The sequence below is a fragment of the Rhagoletis zephyria genome, unplaced genomic scaffold, assembly GCF_001687245.7.
Source record: "Rhagoletis zephyria isolate East Lansing unplaced genomic scaffold, Rhagoletis_zephyria_1.1 Rzeph_scaffold_25406, whole genome shotgun sequence".
NCBI classification, from domain to species: domain Eukaryota; kingdom Metazoa; phylum Arthropoda; class Insecta; order Diptera; family Tephritidae; genus Rhagoletis; species Rhagoletis zephyria.
In genome coordinates, this window is record NW_016182464.1 from 1 (window position 1) to 5,562 (window position 5,562).

The 5,562-nt window shown below is 34.8% G+C and overlaps 1 long non-coding RNA gene across 1 annotated transcript; it reads right to left on the reverse strand.

Moving 5' to 3' along the window:
* Positions 1-552: 552 nt before the first annotated feature.
* Positions 553-4,933, reverse strand: LOC108382141 (uncharacterized). The gene is made up of 3 exons (XR_001849659.1): positions 4,528-4,933; positions 1,478-1,798; positions 553-843 (listed from the first exon to the last, which is right to left on the reverse strand). It is a non-coding gene; the product is annotated as an uncharacterized LOC108382141 (long non-coding RNA).
* Between the last annotated feature and the right edge of the window lie 629 nt (positions 4,934-5,562).

The following is a 5,562-nucleotide window of genomic DNA, read 5'->3' on the forward strand; positions in this document are numbered from 1 at the left end:
CACATACATATTTATTTGCTTAATACGGAATTAATACCAATTTAAGCAAATAATTGACTGTTGTATTTTGTAACGCATCTCCATTGCCAAGTATACTCGGAAATTCGTTGCAACATACAACATCTCACCCTGTTGAAAGCAACAAATTATCAGTTTAACAAACTTTAGGTGATTACCTTCATGGCGACTCATTATTCAGAAAACGATGTAAAACCGAAAACCGAACTCCTTCCACTCCCACTCTGTTGCCTACGTTGCTATTGACCGTCTTGTTATTGATACAATCAGCTTTTAGTAAGTGCTTGAGCGCTTGATGTTTCACTTCAAAAAAATAGTTTTTGTTCTCTACCTCTTTCGCTAGATAGCGTAATAAGTCGTTGTAAGGTAGAAATAGGATATCAAGTAAATATGTGCACGAAACTTGTTTCTGTTTGCACAGGTTTATTTTTTATATAAATCGGCAGATGATACCAAAGCCAGTAATTTAATCCTTATAACANGGTTTATTTTTTATATAAATCGGCAGATGATACCAAAGCCAGTAATTTAATCCTTATAACACCTAACAATAAATCTGTAGCCCACCAAGTACTATGTTTTTGTAGTATTAGGTTATTATTGAACAATAAATGGTAACGATATTGTAGAAATCCTTAAAACAAATAAGTCGATCGGTATCTTCCTTTATCCTTCCTCTCTGCGTGTCGTCTCCTTTTCAACAGGACGTTGCTACAGCCGATGATTGGCCGTGGCCAATGTAATTCGATTAATTTCTTGAAAAATTCCTCGAACCAGTATACTATATTTTTATTGTAATTGTTGTTTGTAGATATAATGGAGTAACTGGATATAAAGAGAAAAAATGTACATATATTAATTACTATGTCATTCAGGACGTACATATGTGGGTTTTAAAGACTTTATCTATTGACTCCACATTGTAAGATATAACTGCGAATTATATAACATTCCCTCGGTAGTATGTTGTATACTACCGGCAAAATACTGTCACCTCGGCGGGCATTGCCAAAAATAAACTAATAAGTTTATGGAATCGAATGCGTTATCATCATGTAGTTAAAAATTGTATAACTTCCTTTATGCAGCACATTTTTGGCATCAAGTTTGCACAAATTTTAAATGTGTACATACATATGTACATGGGTTTGCTCACTTATTTGTTTGCTACCAGTAGAGATTTCTTTTTTAGTCACTCTTCCCTCTGGATAGCAGTCAGTGCACTATCTCTTGCCCCTTCCCCATTCGCAAATCAGCTACACACATTCCACTTTAACTTTTGCTTTTTTCCGTAATCACCCTTCCACTTAATGCATTCCAATTATACCAGCTAAATTCCCATAGATATGTTGCAAATCTACACACCTCCGTTTCTAGCCTTTAATTTTCTTTTTTCATTTGACTCGAAGAGAAACGATTAAATGTACAAAAAATGTTTCATTTTGCTTGCTATATGTACCTTCACTTAAATTTCCTTTCTTGTATCTTTCGCTTTGCGTTTGGGAAAAACTCAAACTTAACAAAAGAATCGGCAAGTTCTTTGTTTTCAGAAAGAATTTTCTTTTAATTATGATGTTCTTGCTTTTATTTCTGCTACATCTTCCATTGCGAAATTTTTATTTTTAACTCCTCGTCAAGGAAAGCTACAAAAAGGAAAATATTCAGCCCGTTCACTCGTTTCGTGCTTTGCTCGTGTCAAACGTCGTGCATTGTTCATCGGTTAAAACAGTGTTGTCAGTTTCAAAATTAATCCCCTATGAAGAATACCTAATTAAAGGCCCTGAAATGTAAGGCCAATATCAGAGGAAGCGTATACAATTTGTTTGCAGTTTCCGTAATACTATTTTATTCCCAGACACATTGAGGTTGTTCACAGCTGTCTGGTTATCAGGTTATCAGGTTGTCTGGTTATGTGGTTATATTTTTTATTCAGTTTACATCATTAAAATACACTACAGAATAATAATTTTAAACCAGATAACGTGATAACCAGCCAAGTGTGAACAACCTCATAGACCATTTAATAGCCCAGCGCGAAAACAAAACCTGTTATTTTTCATTTTTGACTAACAGCGCGTTTACATTGGACAATGCTGTCAAGACAATGAAGATATACGTATTAGTGGACGCATGCATGGAAAAGTATACATGTATTATTGAAAAAGTGTGCATGTATTGCTTTTGTTATGACAGTATTGTCCGGTGTAAACCCTAAGTAAGTTACGGCGCGTTTACATTGGACAATTCTCTCAAGACAATGAAGATATACCTATTAGTTGTCAAAAAGGCATGCATGGAAAACTTAGGGTTTACAGCGGACAATGCTGTCATGACAATAGCAATACATGCACACTTTTTCACTAACTTAGGGTTTACACCTGACAATACTGTCATGACAATAGCAATACATGCACACTTTTTCACTAACTTAGCGTTTACACCGGACAATACTGTCATGACAATAGCAATACATGCACACTTTTTCACTAATACATGCATACTTTTCCATTGCAACCATTTTGACAACTAATACGTATATCTTCATAGTCATGACAGTATTGTCCGGTGTAAACCCTAGGTAATGCATGCATTATTTTCCATTGGAACAATTTTGACAACTAACTTTTATGTATTTTCATTGACTTGACAGCATTGTTCAATGTAAACGCGCCGTTAGAAATGGCAAAATGTTACATCTGGGGTGTTCACAGTTCGTTCCAAATAGTGTCTCAAAATGTAGACGTCTACATTTTAAGACGTTTTCTAACCGTAAAATCTGTGGTGTTGTTGTTTCGCATACAAAATTGGAAAACGACGCCATCTACATTTTGTCACACTCAAAGGTATGTTTTTTACACGTCTACATTTTGCAACCTCGCAGCAGGGTTGCACTATGGCAATACTAATCGCATTTTTTTTATTTATTGGGCACGTTTTCTATATTTGCATTTAATTTGAGCGCAATTTCTGATGAAAAGAAATAAATCAAGGAAAGGAAATAAAAAATATTAGGAATTGGTAATTAAGTTAAATAATTACAATTTTTCAGAAACAAAATCGAAAGGCGACATATAAAAAAGCACGCAAAGAAGAAATGTCTGGCAACACCAGCAAAGTTTTGAGACGATTTTGCGACGACTGCTAGAAAGGGGTGCTCACAGTTTGATGCTAAAGCTGAAATTAGTCGAGAACGCAGAACGTATACTTAAACGCAGTCTTTATACGCAGAATTTCGTCGATTACTGGAGCCCTCAGTATTGCTTACTAGACTGTTGCCACTCATCTATGCCTTTTCATAAACTTAACCTATCAACTACAATTTTTCGTGCTATAATAGATTTTAGCTAAATACAAACTACTTAGTTTTCAACAAAAACCTTATTCAATAGTAAATTTCAAATATTTTAAACATATTTTGAATAGGAACTTATAACTTTTTTACCATCTGTAAAACTGACGAAGTGGCAACCATCTAAAGTAGGAGAAATCAGCTGACACGGAAAAATCTAAATTCCGCAGATTTCTGCGCTACGGGCTACAACTACAGAAAAATTCTGCGGTGTTGAGTTTTCATTTACATGGCGCTTTGGTAAGACAGATCGTGTCAGCTGACTCGGGCTTACGTACCGGTAGGTTTACGTTCTTGACTAATTTCAGCTTAAAGATGTCTCAAAATGTAGACGTCTACATTTTCAGACACAATTTGGAACGAACTGTGAACACCCCAATCTTTTGAGAAAAATGTGGCAAACTTTGAAAATTTAGAGATGTATGAAAAAATTAAGCTATGACCTCGGTTGATTCACATTCGCTGAAATATTGACCATAGCTATTTGGTTTAACTTGTTTTCATGTTATACGAGTACGAAATATATTTGGTATTAAACATAGTTCAAATTTTCTTGACAAAATACGCACATAAGTAGCGTGGCGTTGACCCTGAAAATTTGATATAACTTGCAGCTGCAGTTGCTGCAATGCGAATACATTCCCCACCAAGGCCGAATTATTGGCTTTACATTGTGCTATATGCTCGATGAGATTGCAGTGGCAAACTTTCTGGTTTTAGATATTTAATTTAGGTTAGATTTTTTGTTTGGATAATTAGACAATCAAGAATTTTAACACCAAGCTAAATATGTAATCGCTGGTATGAATTCGAAGATACACGCGTCATTGCACTTGGCACAAAGGTGGAACAAACACACACACCAATGGTTACAGGCAATTTAATGCACGCAGGTCTCACACTTTTCTTCGGAAATATATGTGCATATGATTTTGAATTCATAACCACGTTTATTTTTGTAGATTTTGGGATTGGTTCGTTTTATCCCTTTTATTTCCTAATGCGTTGCAGTGATTGATTGAACGCACTAGGTTTCACAACGCTCGCCCTGGCCACAAACCGCCAGTTTCTTTGAGCTACATATGTGAGTCTATTCCTGATAACTAATTGCACCATTAATTCTTAAAAACTTTAAAGTTTTCCAATTTTTTATAATTTACTTGTATATTTGTGACCTCGCAGACATGAATTTCTTCGGACTTTTCAATTAAATTTCCACTCGCGTTGCAAACGATGACAAATGAAAAAATCCCTCTTCACACTTCCCGCAAAGCAAAAATTGGATGAAGAAAATTTTTTACTTCCTTATTCTTGTTTATCTTTTTTACTATAGCATACTTTATATGTTCATTTGTGTTACACACGATCTTTCAATGTTTGTAAATAAATAAAATTCACTTTAACGAAAATTTTGAATAGAAAGAAAACAATTTTATTTCGCGACAAGAGATTATTTTCAATCTCTTGTGTTTTTGTTCCTTAATTTTAATTTGGTACTTTTCCAATTGAACAGGGTTGATACTAAATGTACAAAAGTACAGCATTGCCATACAAAATATGTGTAAAAAGTTCAGTGCACACTAGCAATTCGTTATCGCTAGTTCAGAGCAGTGTTGGCATTTTTGGTACAATTGCACATTTTTGATACATTATCGTTAACAATAGGAGTCTTCATTTTCTTTGTTTTCTTTTCAAAGAAAATAACATGGCGCCGAAATTACAAACGTCAGCCAGAAGATTACTTCTTTCTTTTGCTTCATCTTGTCAGATCTTGTGTAGTTGGATCATGACTAAAATAATGAAAAAAAATAAAAAAAATAATATGCGAATAAAAGGAATGAATTTCATCCACTACCTTTATTTGCTTAGGTTTTCTGCTGATTTTCGGCATTTTTAATTATATTCCAGCCAAGAGTGAGAGAGAAAAGATGGCGGGATGTGATGGAAAACACTAAGGGCCGGTTACTCAATGTCTGGTTAACGCTAATCCCCGGTTAAACATACACCCCTATTGCGGGTGTCGGCTGGCAGTAGATAAACGACTATTAAGCGATTATCGATTATCGATGCTATTGTGAGTGTCGCTTAATCGCTCAATTAGCAACTGTGAATACTTTTTAATCGCTCATCCTTCTATTGCTGTTTTTTAGTCGTTGGAGTTTGCGTTTATAAAATTTACATAAGAAAGTGGTACT